Here is a 21,426-nt window from a genome sequence, read left to right as displayed (position 1 = left end):
TCTCCGCCGCGGCTCTTATCGTTAAACTCCTCATTGCGAGTCGCTGTTACCCTCTCACCCCTTCAAATGTCGCCGCCGCCCTAGACAGTAGCGTTTGCAGCTGCTCTGACGGTTCTCTGGTTTGGATCGGTGTTCTATACTCCTTCTTGGTCATTGGTGGGAGGTGCTGCTTCATTTCTGCTTCTCAGTTTCTTCTCATTAGTTTTAGTTGTTTCTTGTCAAACTCTGTTCAATCAATGGTTTAACATTATTGTAATATTGTGTCTTGTTTCTTGTTTAATTCCTGTATGGTTTTCTTTTGATTGTTTTAGATTGTTCAATCAATGGTTTAACATTGTTGTAATATTGTGTGTTGTTTCTTGTTTGATTCCTGTATGGTTTTCTTTTGATTTTTTTAGATTCTTTAGCTGGGAAATCTTAGTTCTGTTTGGCATGATGAATTGAGTCCTAAATCTGAACAAATAAAAAAAAACACGCTATTGCCTCGGTTATCTAAGAACCAGGCATATTTCTATCTCGTTTTATTTCGGTCTGTAACCGAGTCATAAAGTTTGGCCTTTTTACCTCGCTCACATATGCCTCGGTTGTAAAACCGATGCCTATAACCAAATCTAACCTTTTCTCTTTATCCTACTAGTGAGCCCTACAACTTCATTGTGTTGTTTATGGGTCAGGCCCCTTGTTGAGAAAATAGACAACTCCATATGTTTCTACTCCATCTCTTCTTCTTCCTTCTTGTCCCCTCCTTCATCATCTTTCGCCATTATCATAACCTGCATGCTTCTCTCTGGACACCTATACCATGGGCTATATGCCCCCCACAATGGAAGCACCTTCCTTCCTCCCGCCTATTTACATATTCTGGGTAGGGTAGATTTCTCACCCCTCTGTTTTTCATTTCCCCAATTGTATTACTCCTCGACTTGGAATTATAGTGTTTATTGTTCCTTGAAGTCTTTACTGGTAGTCTCCTGCCCATTCTGGAACCCCCTAATACCTTCCCCATGGCTGATTGTTCTTGTTAGTCATTCCTTCACTTGTTCTTGGGTTATTCCCCGCCTCAGATTGTGGGGTCGAATTTGGTTGTTGATGTCTCTCATTATAAGACCGCAAAAAAATAACCCAGCAGTTACTTTAGTAGCTTGAGCCACAAGCATCTCATACTCTTGAACATACTCCTCCACGGTTCCCCTCTGTCTCAAGGCTGCCAATTTCTCAAAGATCGATCCTTTATTCCTTCCTCGAAACCTCCTCATCAATGCCTCCATTAGAGCTTCCTAAGAAGGGTTCTTGGTTTTCTTTTTCTAGAACCTAAACCTGTAATTCGTGCCCTCTTCATTGCAGACGTACGCCAGCTTAATCCTCTCCTTCTCTATGAATGTAAGTGATCACTCTATGCCTTCATCTTCGTAGAATTTGACAAACTCGCAAGATGTGTACTCATTGCCACAATCAATTTTAGGTACATTGTTTTCCACTTTTCTTCTTGATAAGGGCCTTGAATTTCTTGAATATTCCAAAGACTTCTGACTTTGCCTTTAAGATGTAAGCCACTCCGAGCTAGAATCATGCAAGCAATAGCTCCAAACCAGAGTAACACAATAATGGACATGGCTGCATGGGAATAATGAAGTTAATTGATGTGTTTGATGAATTTAAGGTGAAGAGAGGTATGTGGATGAAGTGTCACAGCTCACAAGGCCTTCCTACTAAGGAAGGAAGCTAAAGGAAAGGTAAGGAAGTTGAAATAGAAGGTTCAATCAAGAGCAATATGGCTGGAAAATGAATTCAACAGCATTTTACTAAGCTCAAAAGTGAAGAATTACATAGGCATGGCTTTTTTCTTTATAGGTAAAGATGAGCCATGTTTCTAACCCAAATTCCCTCCCAAATTTAAATTATTTTGTGTATAAAGCGCCCTCTCTTCAAACAAGCATGATCCACGCTTTATTCGAAGTCAGCCAAGTCACATGGAAAATCTTATCTCGCAAGCGTTGGGCTACGCAGGGTTTGGGCTAGGCGTGGCTCACAATCCGAAAGCCCAATCCGGAAGCAATGCTTCCAAATCCAGAATTCACTCCATTTTCTTCCTAGCTTAGCTCCTTTATTTCCATCAAGTCATCAGTGAAGAGGATGAACTACCTATTGTTGTTATGTGAAGGCATCCTCATTGATCCACAAACTTCAGTATGGATTAACTCTAGTAAGTCTTTTGCTCTTCTTGCTTAGTCCGTCAAGAATGATAACCGATGTTGTTTGTTGAGGAGACATCCTTTGCATGATTCATTATTTTCCTTCAAGCATGGAACATCTCTTGTCATGTTTTTGTGATATAGAAGCATTAAGGCATGTGTGTTGAAGTGGCCAAATCTCGTATGCCAAAGTTATGAGTCATTAACTCCTGCCTTTATGACAATATTAGTTCCAAGTTTGAAACTTATAGGAAAGCATCTATTTGTCTTCTCCATTTTTACTTGGCAAATTTTTATCCTTCTACTATCATAAATTTTGCATGTATCTTTCTCAAAGTGGAGAGCATATTCATTCTCCATCATTTGGCCAACACTTAAAAGAATTTCTTTAAGATTTGGAACTAGTAAAACGTCCTTGATGAGTTTTGTACCTTTCTTTGTCTCCACCATGAAAATTCCTTTACCTATGGACTCCACTGTAGTGTCATTTCCCAGCCGAACTTTGACATTGATAGATTTATAAATGTCTTTGAAGATGCTTTGATCTTTCACCATGTGATTGCTCATGATTATGTTCTTCTGCAAAGTTTGCTTGATCCTTATTTTTAGTACGCAACACTTCTCTACGTGACAAAATTTATTGCAGTATTGACATTGAGGTTTTCCATTGTGGAAACAATATTTTTTCAAATGACTTGTCTTTTTACAGATAACACATGGAAGATATTTCTTGACAAGGTATAGAGAAACTTCTAGAATTTTTTTTATTTCTAGAAATTTCTCATCTACTTTTATTTCCTTCATATTCTTTATTCTAAGACCTTAATTTTAGTTTTGATTGAAAGGCATTTTCGACTTAGTATTCTTCAAGGCTTTTTCAATCTTTGTTCATAAGCTTTATGAAAGGTCATTAATTGTGTTATTGACAATGTAACCAAATATTTTGTTTGTTTAATCATGGTTGTGATTGCGTCATATTTTTTAAAATAGAAATTAAATTTTTTTTCATGATTTTCTTGTCAAGAATATAGATTGGGTCTCATTTGACTAACTATTTCTGTTATTATAGAATAGTAGTCTATAATGGTCTCAGATTCTTTCATTCTTATTATATCAAACTCTCATATTAGAAATTGAAGTTTAACATTGTGTATCTCATCAAGCTTGCTTTGTACTTGTAACACCTATTATTTTTGGAAAAATTGTGTCATCAACTTTGAAGGGAAAATAAAGTCATGGAATCTTTCTGTTCGTAGTAAGAATGGAGGTGTCTTTTGGAATAGTAAATCCCTCTTCTATAAATTTTCAGAGCGAAAGAATGTTGTCATTTTGACACTCCAAAAATCATAATTTTCTCATGTGAAAATAGGTATTGGAATTGATAATGTTTGATTGGTAGTAGCCATGGGTTGAAAAAATATTTTTGAAGTAGTATGGAATCGAGTTATAATATTTTGTTAAAGTAGTTGAAAAAATTTATCTACACCCAGTAGATGACCAAACGATGTTCTGGTACTACTGTTAGTATTTTGAGGTTGTGAAAGAAATAATTTTTGGGTAGAGAAAATGTGCAGATAGTAGAATGTAAAAGTAGTAGTTGGAAAAAGTTTATTTTGTAATTGTTTTAGTTGTGATAGATGTTGTCTTATATCAAATGGTAGAGTACATGCGTATTTATAGACCCAAAGATTATTCTAGCAAATTCTAGGCACAACTTATCTGGAATGTTATAGGTTTTTACCTATGTAGAATGTTCTTAATTTTTTACTTTGTATATTAGGCTTTTCTACAATATTCTAAAATTTGTATTGCATAATTCCAATAATTTTGTCTTAGGATTTTCTATATTCTTCTGGAATTTGGATTACACTTTAATATAAACACAAACATATATAGTTCAAAAACATTTCAACACTAATTATGTTTTAATATTTTCAATCATGTTAAATCATTCATTATATTTATACTTTTTTTCTGACTAGGTGTTTAGTGACACTCGTTATCGAATTCGTTTCCAAACAAATGAAGAAGATGAACATGTTAAAATGAAGGAAGCATGCAAGGCATTATGTAGTGTGCCTGTTGAGTATGAACCCTCTGTTGTGAAGGGAGATTGGAGCAAATCTTTGTTATTCCAAGCGTGTCAATTAAAGGATATTATAAATTCTTTAGAAGAGACGAAGAAATGGAAACTAATAGCACAAGTATGGGTGGAATTATTATCATATGCAGCAGCAAATTGCATACCAATCACTCATGTCCAACAACTTAGTAAAGGTGGAGAATTCCTTTCCATTGTTTGGCTATTGATGACTCATTTAGGCCTAGCCAAGCAGTTTCAAATCAAGAACCGTGGAAGGACAAAATTTGTCGTATGTGAAGAATGAGGAGAAAAAAAAAATGAGGCCAAAAGTAGCTAAATGAATAACTTGTATAACTTGTTTCTTTTTTCTTACTCAAGACTAGAAGATGTAGAGCCCATGTTTATTTTCTGTTTGTGGTATCAAATGGTTATTTTTTTTTCTTTTAATTACACAATCATTTTTACTAAATAAATAATACAAGGGATGATATTATAGAACTACAAGTTGTAAAGTGAAATTTGTAATATAAATGTGTTCCAGTTTCATAATATAAAGAGAATATTTTGTTGTACATATTTTTTTCTCATTAAATATTCATTTAACAACCTGAGTAATTTTTTTTGTTAGAGTCAATTATCGCTAATGCAAAAGAGGTATAGTAAATTGGTTATGGAGTACATATTAAATCGATTCAAGAATTGATCTAATATATTCCGATGTAATGTCTTAGACATACTAAATTGGTTATAAAATCATTCTAACATATGTAACTATTAGATCGGTTGTAAAGAAATTATGGTGGAAGCAGCTCCAAGCTCCACGCTAGAGCAACCACACGAACAAGAATGGCGTAACGGATTGATTGGATGAGTGAAAGCGGAGGTGCACACTAGGTGTTTGTGAAATGGTTCAATGAGTGTTTGGTGTATGTTGAAGCCTCGCAAGCTCAAAAAGCCTTACAAGAGGGAAGGAAACTGGAGGAAAAGGTGTTGAATTAAGCACAATAGGGTAAAATCGAAGTGTAGAGGTCTAGGGTAATCTCAACAACACTTCAATATATCTTTCAAGTTGGAAATTACAAAGGGGAAAGCCTTTCTTTTATAGGTGAAGAGAGGACTCCATTTCACTAATACGACACTGATGAATCCAGCTTTGATCCATACTACTACACTAAAAGCAAAAAATCAACGGAAAAAAAAACTAACTTATGTAGAGAACCAAAAATAAATACCTATCATACGTTGAAGGAAAAAATAAACTATCATAGTATACGTACACGAACACAAATATCTATCATTATACATATATCATACTTCAAGAATCGATAAACACAACACAAACACGAACACATATATCATACGTAAGAGATATTGAAAGAAAAAAAATCATACTTGAAATGATGTCACTGGAGAAGATGACGAAGTTCACTAACCACGAACAAACAAAAATATCATATGTTGAAGGAAAACAAAACTATCATAGTATCATTATACATATAGAAATCATACGTCCATAATTGACAAACACAACACAAACACGAGCACATACATCATACGTAAGAGTATTTTAAGAAAAAAAAACATACTTCAAATGGTGTCATTAGAGAAGATGATGAAGTTCGCTGACCACGTACAAAAAACAGCCTAAAGATAAACAAAAAACAATCAGTCAACCTTAGAAATGAGAACCAAATGACATTACAAAGACAAAAACGACTTAAAAATAAACTTCTTTCTTTATCGTAGTCGTCCACCAAGAAGAAAGTTCAAGCAAAAATGGAACCGCGAACAAACAGAGAGACTGTGTTATGTTTTTACATTGAATAAATAAATTTCACGTCGAATACAATCAAAATTTGACGTTATGTTTAAAAACAAAGTCGAAGTCCCAAACCATTCGAAGTTTTCTCTTAAAACAATGATAACGGTTTAAAATACTGTTATTTGGGATGTGATTTTGATACTAAATTCACCCTTTTCTTGCTTAGAAACTTGCTTGGAATCATGTTTTTCTCTTAAGTTGTGTGAATAAGAGAGTTGAGGTTGAATTTGATGGTTTTATTAATAATTCTCCTTGTTTTGATGGAAAATGAGATAATATGGAAAGCATGGATGAAGTGCTAAGGAGATGGAGCTCAGAAAGACCTGGAAAAGCACCAGAAGGGAGGAATGCTCGAAGCTTGGGCACACTTTTCAGAGGCTTGAGCGCAGAAGAGTGTCGCTCACCGCCCGGGCGCCCTAAGTGGGGCGCTGGAATGGTAGTGACACAGGTTTGGGCTTTGTTTCTGTCGTGTCGTTGCTCTATTTAAAGGACCCAGGCATCCTAGGTTTGGTATCATTGGCTAGAGCAGTGCAATAGCACACTCTTCCACTCTCTGAAGGTGGATTTGGATGTGGGAGCTTCCATCCTCTACTTTTAGGGTTTTGCTATCTCATGGTTTTCCATTATTCATCTAGTTTCACCATGTCTATGGTGAACTAAACTATATTTGTTGTTGGGGGATGATGTAACCTTGTGAACTGTCATGTATTTAAATTGATTCTCAATAACATATTCTTTTTCATTAATTGTTAGAGTAATTCATCTGTGCTTATTACATGCTTTGTTTAATCATTCATAGTGTGATGTATGAATTGCATTAGTGCCGGAAGGTTCCTTACAATTCAGGTTCTTGTTGAATTACTCCCAAGAGTAATATTTCTCAAGGATGAGGGTATGAGTCTTGGTCCTTAAAGCTCTTGATCTTCACATTTAATTACTAGGAATGTTAGGAATTGCATGATCTGGTGATTAAGGACAGACTTATTTCGCCGAGGGATCGGGTTTAAGTGATTTAGTGAGTGATGTTAACATTAATGCATAAAGAAGAATTCTTACATACATGAGAGAGAACTTGGTTAAATCTAACCCCAACAACATATTCATCTCATATTAAACAACATCCATTCATCATTGTGCTCTTCTGCTATTAATCAATCTGCGTTCATATTTAATTTTCTATTTTTGTATTTGAAACCAATGATCTCATTTTTTTTAAATCTTAATTAATTGAGTTATCACACAATTGTCTAGTGCCGAGAGTCTTGTGGGATACGAAACTTGGTCTTACCATTTTATATTACTTATGCGATTTGGTACACTTGCCAATCCATCAACAAATAACGCGCCTTTTTTATTAATTTTTTCTTGTAAATTGCAAAAGTTACGTCAAATTTGAAGGGGTTTGGACGTAATATTGTAAGCCAAAAGTTTCTACCTTTTTAATTCTTTTTAGTTTTTTCTTTAAAACATGAGAGCATTAATAGAACGTCGAATTCTATAGGAATTTGACGTTTTCTTCTTCCATCAAAACGTATTGTACTTTTAGATATGTTTTATTTTCTCCCCTCCCATAGAACTTCGAAGGCTGTCGAGCTGGGACGTGAAGGGAATTGAAGTACTTGGGAGCCATAATTTTGTGCTTAATAGAACGTCGTTTTCGATGGACTTCAACGTTTTTTTCTTCCGCCAATAGCAAAATGTGGCGTTCTTATGATTCTTTTTTCTTTAAAATCAGACATGAAATTTTTTACTTTTACTTCATCCTTAATCGATTCAAGTTAGCCATGATTACAAAATATAAAAAAAAAATCGACATAGAAAAGTAGTCCCTATTCTTATGAAGAAGATTCCATTCAATCTTCATCAGTTGACCCATCATCAGAATCTTCAGTTTCAAAGCCAATGCCATTCTTGTTTCCCTTCTTCTCTCATCTAACAAGAGTATCTTCAACTCTCTCATCCCTTTCAGACTTCTTCCTAAATTGATCAACAACATATTTCTCAAAATCAGTTTGTGGAATGAAGGCAGTATGATGTGCAGCATGAGTAGGTGAACTTCCAACAGTTTTCTCATCTGTGAAGAACCATCCATTCACAGTCCTTTTCATCTCAATAGATGTTAGACTTGGTATACCAATTTCTTGTGACCTTTCGCACACAATTCTTTCTTCTTTAGATACATCTACTCCTTGGAGTTCCAGTACCTTGTTGATAAATAATCCATATGACAATTTGTGTGCATAATTATCTCCTGCAGCGATCATGTGGTCTTTTAGTACCGCAACCCAGTTGGTTGGGATTCTAGTCTTGATAGCATTCAACAGAAATACATCTTCTGTTGACATTCTGTCCTCATTCAATCTTCCAGGCAGTAGTAGCCAAGTCAGGACATAAGCAATAAATTTATCCTCCTTGTTTAAGCCATCACATAGGTACTGCTTATCCACCCTGTACCTTCGTGGATATCTTAAGCAATTTATATATATATATATATATATATATATATATATATATATATATATATATATATATATAGCTATCTTTGTTAGCCATCTGTTTGACTCACAATCACGGATATGAGAATCCAAACCTTCAGCTTTCAGTCCAGCAATATCTGACCAAACATTATCGTCAATAGTAATGTTAACACCTTTTACCCTTGAGTGAATGACCCCATTTACAACCCTCAGGTTTGTGTAGAAAACCTCAACCAAATGTGGATAGCATTCTCCTTTCATATGCACAAAATCAGTAAGCCTTTGATATGCAATCCATTCTTGAAAAAGGAACTCTTCTTTCTTGAACAATTGCAGGTCCAGATACTTGTGAGGAACTACATTTTTTAAATGTGTCCAGTATAAAAACTTTTCTCGAATCTCTAGATCACTTATCCATCCAGATGGGTTTGCGTTTCTTGTAACCCAAGCAACCTTCTCTTTTCTTCTTGATGATGACAATGGAGAAGCCATTTTTTAATAGAATTCTAGGAACGTCTCTCAAACTCTAGACTTCTTAATAACTTCTCAACATAAAAATACAAAGGAGACGTCGAATTATAGTGGGCATCGACATACTAATTGTCCCCAGAAGACAGAGTTTGAAAAAAGATAAAGGATACGTCGAATTCCACGGATATTCGACATTTTATTCTTCATCCTCGTGCCCTTCTATTTTTCTATTTTCCATTATAAAACCTCTCATAACCTCCCATTACCATTATATTTTAATATAAGATTTACATTTTAAGATAACCTCCCATTAGAAATGCAAGCCTCCCGCCCTTTTCAGTGCTTTTTTCCTTTATAAACCTCCCAAAACCCACCATTACCTTTATATTTTAAGATAAGATTTACAATATTTTTGGTATTTTTATATTATAAATTTGTGTAAATTTATCTTGTAATATTTACATATTATAAAATATGAGAACGATTTGTCGGTGAAATTTAAAGAAAATAAAATTTTGTTTCTTTAAAGTATTAATTTAATTTCATATGGAAAATAATAATAATAATATTTTATGAGAATTGAGTTTTAATTATAGATCACAATAATTAAAATCATAATAAATATTATTATATTATTAAAAGTAATTTGAAATGAATGTTTTAGGCTAAAGATAGGTATGATTATACTAAAAGACTTTGATTGATTTTTAAATTATAATACTTTAAGTTTGAGAAAAAATTAAGTTGACTGGTAAACTAAAGGTTAAGATAGAATATCGTGGACAAACATTGAGATAGCTCAGTTAGAAAAAAATATATTTAGACAAGTTAACAACAAAGATGCATCACACCAAGTCAAAGATCAAGAAGAGATAGCGTGTATGGAGAATAATAGTCAGACAGATCTAGACCAAAAATTCAGATAGAATGGGTTGGGTCGAAGATTAAGGCAAGTTAACTTTGACGGTGGAGACTAGTTGACCCAAAATGAATGTTCGGAGATTAAGAGTAAAGGTCTAAACAAACTAACATAAGTTGAAGGTTGAAACGGGTCGGCCTGAGCCAAAGGTAGGGATGGGATAACGCGAGCCAAAGGTAGGATAGAGAACTATCTCCTGAATAATAATTAGTATAGGAAATAAAATAAATTGTTTGTCAAAGATTTACATCTTTGTGGCAAATATTTCTTTTAGGGTTTCTTAGGTGCCTTAAACATTTATACCTATATATAGCGATATGATCATAAATGGGGCAACAATGAAGAGTTTCAAAGTGACAAAAGCACAAAAAGAGTAGAATAGGTTTCATAGGCTTGTATTTGCCTCTTTGTTTTCTTTTCGTTACTTCTAGTTGAATAAACACTTATAAACCCTTCTTTTCCTTTTAGCACAAACAATGTGGGACTTCCCATTGCTTAGTCTTAAAAGAAAAGAAGTGTAAGTAGGTGTCTTAGCTTGTAGCGCAAGGAACCATAGCTAGCTTTCATTTTTTGAACTTTAGGAGAGCTAGGTGGCTTATAAATCCTTTTCGAATGAGAGAATTAGGAAATGTGGGACTCCAAGCACCTAGCGGCGCTTCTGCACCTGCTGGCTAGCTCTTGGAGCCTTCCAAGTCCCACATTGCTTGAAACTCTTCACTAAACTCCTTCCAAAATCTATATAAGTAAACCTAGGGGTTCTCCTTCCAAGTCCCACAATTTCATTGAAATCAATGAAATTGTGAGTTGAATTGCAATCTTGCATTCCTCTTAGAGATAGTTTTCTGCCTCTTAGTCCATTTTGGCAGACCTTATCTTGAGCAAATCAAGTGGTGGTCCTTCCTCCACACTTATCTTGGAGTCCTCTCTCAAGTGGCGTGTCTACGAGTCATAAGTTTCCTCCTCCTTTCTTTTTTCTGCTTTTATTTTCCGTTCATTCTTTTAAATTTCATTAGTATACTTCTCTCTAGGCATGCACTTCCCCATCATGTGGTATCTAGAGCCATGAGCTTGATCCTTATTAGGAATTGCATGTTAGAGTAGAGTAGAAAAGCATTTTTGAATTCTGGCTCGCGTCCAGCACACGTTGCATGGTTGTCCAACTTGTTTGTTTTCGTTTAGCTTCAATTCTTATCCGTTTCGCATGCAATTTTTTTTAAAAGTTTCGTTTCATGTCTAATTCAATGTCTAGTTTTTACTTTGTTTCAATTCTCTCTGTACTATTCGCAATAAATTTGTTTCTCCACTGTGTTCATCCAATATTCTACTGTTGATAGATTTCTAAAACTGTTTGCATTGTTGCTAGTTGTTTGATGTATTTGGCTGGCTGGAATTCATTCCTAGACCATGGGATAACATCCACACACTCTTAAGAAAGGAATCAAAGCTTCATATCAAGGCTTGGAGGTGATAAACCGTGGCTGTCTAGAGGCTTGTGCAAGCACTTTTCTTCAAACAGCAACAATGCTATTGGAGGTCTTCAACAAGTAGGTGTCCTTTTTCCCTTTTGTGTGCTTGTTCCATCTTTTATTCTTGTCTTGGTTGGGTTTTATATGTCTTTTATTTCTTGTTATCTTTGCTTTGAGTCATATGTTTGTTCCTCTTTAGGAGTTTTCTAACACAACATTTCTGAAATTGCATAGCTAAGAGTAATTTTTTGCATCTCCATGCTTGTATGTTGAATTGAGTTTGATCACCATAGGATTTAAGTGTGTGGACTTTGCTTATATGTTCTTTATCAATAGAGGCATTCAACAATTCCAAATTTCATTTTAATCAAACACACTTTCCAGTTTGAATGTGCTTGGTCGAGATACAATTTCCACTATTGCTTGCTGTAAAAAAAATTTTCAAGCAATTTCAATACTGTTTGCAATTGTATGAGTCTGGCCGAGCTTTGCTAGATGTTTCCAGTGTGTTGATCATTCATTTCAAGCCTCTTTTATCATCATAACATACAGAATATATAGGCTTGAAATTTGCCAAAATTATTTCCATCATTACTAGATCTTACTCTTCAATATGCATAGTATGTTGATGTGCTTTGCCTCTTAGTTGTGTCAATTTGTTTCCTGTTGTCTTGCTTAATTTGTGCAACTGTTTTGACTCCAATTTCTTGTTGTTTTGTCTCTTCTAAATCTTTAGATTACTGCCACCTTGTTTTGTGTCAAGTTTCTTATTTTCTAGGTTTTATTTTCACCAATTGTCTTGCTGTCTTCATCCATTTTTTTGGCTCCTAAAGTGTATGTTGTTTTGGTTTGGTCTCCTTTTTGGTGTTGAGGATTGGATTGTTCATTTTTCCACTTGCTTTAGCCTTGAATTGGTACTCTAAAATTATGACTTGAGAGATATATTACTATTTTGAAAGAAGAGTGCATGTGAGTGGAGTGATCTTGTTTTTTCTTTCACCATAAAACCGTGAGTATTGAGCCTAACTTTTTGGTGCTGTTATGAGTGAACCTTATTGTTGTTTTCCTTTATTTTTTGCTATTGTTTGGCATGTGTAGCTATTGTTCTAACGTGTTTGCTTTGTTAGTGTGTTGTTGTTTGTTTCTCAAAATGTTTGCAGGGTCAAGACAATCTTCATCTAATGGGAGTAGTGATCATGGAAGTGCCTCTAGCAAATTTGATTTGATGAAGGCCTTTCAACAAATGCAACAACAACTTGACTCCATTAGTAAATGGCTGGACACGGAGGCAAAAGCAAAAGGAAAGCAAACTCATGGTTGTGATAATGGTTCTCACAAGAAGAAGCAAGAAGATAATGCTATGGACCAAAGCCTTGCACTACCAAAGATGAATTTGCCTACCTTCAAAGGAGAAGTCGCGCCTACTATATTTTTAGATTGGATAGCTAAAGTAGATCAGATTTTTAGTTTGTATATTGTAGGTTGACATTTGCGTGTAAAGTTAGCTACATTAGCTTTAGAGGGATACGCCATGCAATGGTTAATTAGGATCACTAGGGGCTCACACGCGAGCTCTTGGAAACATTTCAAGGACTTGTTCCAGCGATTCGTACCTCCACACTACCGCACCAACTTATTCCCTGAAACCAATTTTGAAAGATTTGTTGTTGAAAAAATCAGGAGACTCGAACAGAAGATAAGCGCTCTGCATCAGAAAAAGAATAAAAATGATTCTCCAACTGAAGATTCAAGTGAAGTCTGTTTTGTGTTTCTGTTCTCTGTGTGTTTTGGTTTATTATTTGTTTTGTGTTTGTTTTGCTATTGGCATTATATGCCACATCTTTTTGCGCTTCTAATCTTATTGTAATCACTATGAATATGAATGAAATTGTACTACTTGAAATGAAATCCAAATCTGTTAACTTATTTCTTTGGATTTCAATAGCTCCTTCATGCCTCACCCTAACTTTTGTGACCTTGAAAGATCTATGAGAAAACCAAAAAAATATGTTATGAGAGTGACAAGTTACGACTAAATTTTATAAGTGGAGAACTAGATCAAGGATCTGCAATTGTATTTAAAGAATCAGACTTGTTCTTTGACGTCAGCGTTTACAATATGTGATGTAACATTCACTTTTTCTTATTTTTATATTTTAAAACGTCAACATTTTTCAGAATTCGGCGTAAAATAACTTCAAAGATTTAAAAAAAAAACCCATAAGAACATTAAACAAAGGAAAAATATGAAAATATAACCATGAAAAGTATATATTAAAATTTCAAACAAAGTTCAAACAAACAAAAATATACTAAAATAAATTAAAATATTACATTAATTTGAGAAAGTTAAACTAAAGTGGAATCTTCTTCCTAATCTGAGTCAGATGTCTCCATAGACTCATCTTCTGTTGTGTCGTCTTCATCATCATATTGACTTGCTGAGGGAGTTATGAGAGCATTGTCTTCATCTAATTTCTTGTGAATCATGATTATAGATTTTTCAACTCAGTGTGCGGAGTGAAGGTAGAAGGAGCTTCGTCAACATCCTTAAACACCCAGTCATCTTTTGTTTTCTTTAGACCATTATGTCTCAATGTTGCTTTTCCTATTTCATTTGATTCGGCACCAAATATTTTTTTCACCAATAAGATCAACTTGATGATGCTTCAATAGACTAGTGATAAAAACACCATATGGCAAAATATGTCCATGACTACTTGCAATTTCAATCATGTGCTCACGCATAACAGCAACCCAGTTGGTTGGTATCCGGGTTTTTATGGCACGAACCAAAAATAAATCTGTAGTAGTTAGACAATCACGTAAACATCTTCCAGGTAGTATTACCTAAGTAAGTACAAAAGCACACATTTTTTCTTCCATTTTCAAACCATCAAGTAGATACGGCTTGTATACCTTTAGCCTTGTTGGACTTCTCAGATATTCCTTATAAATTTCTTCTTGTTGGTCCATTGGTTGAGTTCAGAATCTTTTTCATGAGACATGAAGCCTTCTGCTTTGAGACCAGTAAAAGATAGCGATATTTCGTCATCAATTTTAATATCGATACCTTTCTCCAGAAAGCATATAACATCATCGACAACCTTCAGATTGTGGTAGAAGACCAGTACCAGGTCAGGATAGCAATCACCGATCATTTCTACAAATTTTGCAAGACCAACATCTACAAGACAATCTTGAAAGAGAAACCCCTCTCTTCTGAATAATTCCAGATCTAAAAAACTTATGAGGGACCACCTCGAAGAGTTTTCTATAACATCCAAATTTGTATCGTTCTTCGTCATCACTGATCCACCCATTTGGACTAGCATTTCTTACAAAGTGTGCAGTCTTCTTTCCACGTCGTGAAGATGAAGAAGCCATTTGAGAACAGGATTTAGACATTTATAGGAAGGGTTTAAGAATTTTGTTTCTGACAATGATACATGATAGATTTAATCAAACTATATGACGATTTATTTGCCTACAGAAGTATTCATTTTTAAACCTTGAAGTTTATTAACTTTTAATTTCCCTGTTAAAGTTTGTCGTCGAATTCGATTTCTATTCAACGTCCTATATCTTTTACATGAGCAAGAAACTACATTAAGAAAAACACAGGAATTAAATAAAAAAAATCAGGAAAACAATGAAGAATGTTTCTGAAATTCATAAGTGTTAACATTTTCCTCTGGTTTTCCACCATGCCTTCATCGTTAACAAAGAAATGTCTTCATTTAGTAGAGGTATTGATGGAAACCTAAAGGAAAAAGTTAACATGAATTTGGTTATGGAAGCTCTGTAATGTAGGTTTTCAAAGGTTAGTTACAAAGGATCTGAAACTGTATTTAAAGAAAATCTACTCTAGTGCCCATCAAGTCAATCCTTATATTGTCAGAGTTCAACTTCAACTGCATAATAAAACGTTGAACCCTTTAGAAATTCGTCGCCCGTCAAGTCAATCCTTATATTGTTAGAGTTCAACAACTTTAACCGCATAATAAAACGTCAAACCCTTTAGAAATTCGTCGTTGTTGAAACTATTTTACTAGGATATATAAGATTGAAAATTTTAGTTGGGCCTGAAACTGATAAGATTTGATGCACAACTTTATAAATACTAGATTTGAAAACGCACTCAGTGTTTTCTAAACTAAAGAGTTACAAATCCTAGAAATGTGAAAGACGTTCCAGAATCTGATCAGAAATTGCTTCTTCATCATCATCAAGAAGAAAATGGAAGGTTGCCCGGATTGCAAGGAATGCTAATCCTACAGGTTGGATTAGTGATGAAGACATTTGACGAAAGCTTTTTAGTCTAAGGAAGATTAAAACCGTGGTTTCTCACATATATCTAAAACTGGTGAGCATGTTCTACTCCTACTTAAAGATGAGTGATGAATCTTTTTGTAACACAGTCAAGGGGGTTGATATGAAACTGATCAAAGAGGTTTGGATTGGGATTGTCGTTTTTCAACCGATCAACAAAGAAGGCTTTCTCTTTCAAATTTGGATTGGTCATCAAGGACTTATTGGATTCAGCATGATGAAAACTGATGATCATCAGCAAGTCTATCCCATATCTGAATCTTTGAGTGGACTAGATGGTTATGCGGTGAAAATAGATTGTATGTCAGAATCGCTCAAAAAGATACTTCGGACTCAAGTAAATTGAAAGCTGACACAGTCATTGAAAAAAGACTCTAAGGACTGAAAAATTACCGATCAAATTGGAAAGGAAGGTGATGTGAACAACCAGAGAGGATCAACAATAATTCTGCAATAGAAGAATATGGATTTTTGTTATTTGATTTTAATTTTGTAATCAATGGCTTCTTAAGCCATTTTGCTGGTTGTAATCATCTTTTGAATATTAATAAAATTCTCTTTTGGCAATAACATTAGTCAATAATGATTGAATTGTTTAAATTGATTAAATCATTTGTATGATTGTAATTGAACGTTTTAATGTTACATCATTACATTGAATATACCATTGTACTCTTTTTGTTTTTTTCTTCTTTTAAAACACCAACATTACGTCGTTGGTAAAGCTACACAACGTAATATTAATAGAAAAAGTTTTGAAACGAAGAGGTTAACGTATTATTGTCAACCAGATTACTCCCTTTTTATTTCTTGTTCCTTTCAACCAACAATAAATGTGCAATTTCTTGGGCATGTGATGTATTATTCGTTAACCAAACCCAAAAGTCGCTCCCTTTTTTTATTTATCCTTTTTAAATTGAAATAGAACGTCCAACTTTATATGAGAAAATGCAGTTGGTTAGGCTTGATAAATGTTGTATTAGAAACAAAGAGATCCACGTCATATATTAACACCACTCGACGTCCAGGTATATGGGAAAAGACTGTTGGCAGGGCATGATAAATGCTACGTTAAAACGAAGAGATACACGTCCAATATTGACACCACTCGACATCCACGTTATTTGGGAAATACATAGGGACGCCATTTTTCCTTCAGAATTCGATGTAAAATTATTTGAAAGATTTTTAAAAGAAATCCATTATTACATAGGTTATAAATGGAAATGAAACAAAGGGAAAACATAATAACACTAAACATAGGAAAAAAAATGAAAATCAAACCACGAAAAGATCCGTAGGATTGTTAAAATGTAGAAGGATTTTTGTGAATAGAGGTTGTAGCGTTTTGAAAGGGTGCAAAATCCAAATCTTTCAAACTTTTTCTTTGTTAAAATTTAGGAGGATTTTTTTTAATAGAGTTTGTTTTAAATTCATAAGTGTTAACATTTTTCCTCTGTTTTGCTACCATGCCTTCATCGTTAACAAAGAAATTTCTTCGTTTGGTAGAGGAATCGATAACAAACCAATGGAAAAAGTTAACATGAATTTGTTTACGGAAGTTCCGTAGTTTAGTAAAGGAGGAGTAGCATTTTGAAAGGATGCAAAATCCAAATCTATCAACCTTTTCCTTTAGTTTTCTATACTCCTTCAAGCTTTTTTGTGTCCTTGAAGGAGATAACAGAAAACACAGAAAACAATTAACAGATGGAGTTCATAGCATAAATTTTATAAATGGATGTCTACAGGTTATCTAAGGCTCTGAAACTGTATTTATAGAAAAAAAGAATGATTGTTGGGAAAGGCTTGAGTGGGGTGACCTTTGGTTTCAATAATAAAAGGTAGTCCCAAGGCAAAGGTCGCTCGTTTTTTTTCTTTTTCCTTTTTAAATTCTCATAGAACTTCGTACTCTAGGGGACTTCGACGTGAAAGGTTTGTGAGTATTTATTTTTTGCTGTTACCAAAGGTTTTGAATTGACTCTATAAATATAATGCTTAACTCTATACAATTACATAGTTTGATCGTTTTTGAATAATTCATTTTTTAAGTTTTCCTAAAGTTGTTTTATAGAATGGGTTAAAAGAAAAAATTAAAAACATTATTTCTCGCCAAAAACGTCTAAATCAGAATAGGGTCTTAGAGTCATAGTATTAAGTTGTGATGTCCTCGTTTTATTATGTGTTCTTTTTTTTATGGCGTTTTATTCATTGGTTTGAAAAAAAAAATTATGTGGCAAAAAAATGTCGAATTGGTAAAAGAGTTCGACATTTTTTGGTTGATTTAAAAGAAAAAAGAAAAAAAGAAAAAAAAGAGGGACTGAGGTTACTATTAACGTTGTTTGTTCTGTTATGGGACGTTGAACTTTGACGCTACACGCGAGTACACGTCAAAGCCAAATCCCCACATAATTTGACTTGATAATTCGCTTAATAAAACGTCGAAGCCACGAGTACACAAGGACATTTTTTCATTTGGTTTAGAAGAAAAAATTAAAAACATAATTCCTTTTGGACGTTATGTGATTACGACCAGCACGTCCAACTCCAACTTGTTCAACGTTCTATATTGTTTTAAATGTCGACCCCATAAAGTGTGGGACGTTCTGTTTGGTTTATAAGAGAAAAGAAATAAAGAATAAAAAAGGCATTCACTCTTTGGCTTCATGCTAGCATATAAAACGTCAAAAATTTGTCATGGTTGACGTCAAATGTGGGTAGGAGTAATATTGCTGGAAGCAAACCACTATTTCGTTTCTTTTTAATTTTAAATTGAACATCAGATGTTTCTTAAGTTGACGTTATGTGATTCTAAGGTCATTGTTTTATGTCGATATAGGCCTTATTTGATGTTAATACATTTTAGATTACGTCGATATGTTCCTTGTTTGACGTTAATACATTTTAGACGGCAAACTATTTTATTAAATGCTCTTTAGGGACGTTATGTGATTACTACCATCACGTCCAACCCCAACTTGTTCGACGTTCTATATTGTTTTAAACGTGAACCCCATAAAGTGTGCGACATTTTGTTTGGTTTATAAGCGAAAAGAAATAAAGAATAAAAAGTGGATTTAATCTTTGGCTTCTTGATGGCATATAAAACGTCGAATATTTGTCATGGTTGATGTCAAATGTGGGTAGGAGTAATACTGCTGGAAGCAAACCACTATTTCGTTATTTTTTTATTTTAAATTAAACGTCAGATGTTTCTTAAGTTGACGTTATGTGATTCTATGGTCATTGTTTTTCGTCGATCTGGGCCTTATTTGACGTTAATTCATTTTAGATTATCAGAAAGAATTGTAAGATGTCATTTCTCTTATTTTGACAACATTTGTGTTATATATATTACATAAATCTTTCAAATAATTTTGAAGTTTTGTTATGTTACAAGAACCATTGGTTTAGCAGAACTCCCAGGGTTAGTTCACACAAGAAGGTCGTTAGGATATTCTTGCCACTACTATTGGAGGACCCAAGCACCCAGGACGAGTGCGTAACTGGCATAGGCATTAGATAGTTCTTTGGGTCTTCCTCGCGTCCATCTTCATACAGATTAAGTAACGAGTATGAACAAAAGCTGAAGCAAGAAATCACAAAGGAGATCACGCAGGAGATCACAAAGAAGGTCAGGGCAGAGTTGAATGATGAAGTCGCTTAAATGGTTGTGCGCCAGTTCTAGAAGTATGAGAGTCATGGAATGCATCCGCAACCATTTCCTATAGAGGAACATGTTGTGCCTCCTAGGGGTAAACTTAATAATCATTTTTGTTTATTAATTTACTCTTTATATAACCTAACATTTAATGTGACATGTAGAAGCGACAAAGGAAGTTGTTCAACTGCCAGTGCCCCAGGGGACAACATGGACGACACTCATCCATGTTAGCTATATATTCTCTCTCCTACTAGGACCATACTAGTGGTTCGTGGCACAATCTATGAGGCAACCACTATAGTGCATGGAATGGAGCTAAGAGAAGATGGGGTTAAGGTCACGGTTGATGAAGTTGTCTTACTATATCCCTTTGTTCCTATGCCTACAGAGGAGTTTGTCATGTGGCACAAGCATTTATGTGCTTCACCGCCTGGCCTAGACATTTGGTTGGTGTTGTATCTGTCCCTGGTAAACTCCTACTATATACTTCTTAATTTTAAACCTTACTTCTTATTCACGTCAGAACATAACCATTTTTTCATGTAACAGCAAACAAAAATAAAGGGAAGTCCTACACCGAAGAAGACTCATTTATATGAGGACGACCCTTTTAGTGCGTTAGACGAGGTTTGTAACATCATTGCAGATGGGTCGATGATTATACCATGGGATTCTACTACATTTGGAAGACACGCTGAGATTCCATTGTACTTGCATCAACAAGATGTTTAGGAGGTTGCGTCAGGGAGAGAAAAGATTAATATTTCACTCGTTCAGTTGTCGATGAGCTAAGTTTATGAGAACTTCTTTTATATAAAATTGATTTATCAACTTACTTATATCAGATCATTTCTTGATTTTAGGTATATGTTTGGTGTAAGTAACAAGATATCATTGAACCCTAAATGACTCACATGGAAAGTTACGTGTAGGGAAGGCATTAGCACCCTACAGCGTCTGCCCTAAGGCAATACCTTTAATCAAATGTGCAAAGTTGTTGTGGTTTTAAAAATGTTTATTTTCCCCGAAAATAACAATGCAAGATAATACAAATAAAAGAAAAATATTTTTTATTTTTAGGAAGCCTGACAAGGATTGCCTTACTCCTATGTATTTTCATGTCAAAAATCAGGGGTAAATAGTTCTTTTGAAAATAAGTTTTGAAAGATGTTTCAGAAAATATTTAGAAATTCGATCGAGATGATTATGGATAATTTTGGATTTTTAGGGAAGTGAACTTGACAGGAATAGCCTTGCTCCTACGTATCTCCACTATTGATGGAGAATCAAGGATCACATAGTTCTAACGGTTTATCATTTGAAAAGGGTTTGTATTTTTTATTTTTTGAGATTTTATGATTTTTTGGATATTTTTAGATTATCTTGAAGAAAAAGTTGTCATGATGTAATCAACAAGATGGATATAAAACATTTTTGTAGTTTTTTTTAAAAAAACATTTTGTAATTTTTATGATTTTTTGACATAATTGACATGATTAAGAAGATGAAAAAATAATTACACAACGATTACGCTTACTTGCCAAAAAACTACATGTTTTTAATTTTTTTTAATATCAAGCAAATCCGAGACTTAACATGATAATCAAAATGATTATGAAAAATGTAATTATCAAGCAAGTCTGAAACTTGACATGACAATTAAAATTATTATTATGAAAAATGTAATTATCAAGTAAGTTTGAAACTTGACATGACAATAATTATTATTACGAAAAATTGAATTATCATGTAAATTCGAAACTTGACATGATAATCGATATTTTTGTGCTTTTTTATTAGAGATAAAAAAACAAAATGGTTTATAAATGAAAATTTAGAATCAAAAATAGCAAAAAATAATTATGGAACAATAAAACAAAATTTAACAAGATAATTCAAAATAAAAAGAAGAGGTGAAGGGATAAGAACCTGGATGAGAAGACAAGGATAGTCTGATCAAGATGCAAGTGGAAATAGAAACTGCAAGAGATGTAAATGTTGAT

The sequence above is a fragment of the Vigna umbellata genome, chromosome 9 (assembly GCF_029865625.1).
Source record: "Vigna umbellata cultivar VRB3 chromosome 9, Vumbellata_1.0, whole genome shotgun sequence".
NCBI classification, from domain to species: domain Eukaryota; kingdom Viridiplantae; phylum Streptophyta; class Magnoliopsida; order Fabales; family Fabaceae; genus Vigna; species Vigna umbellata.
This window is presented reverse-complemented; position numbering follows the sequence as displayed.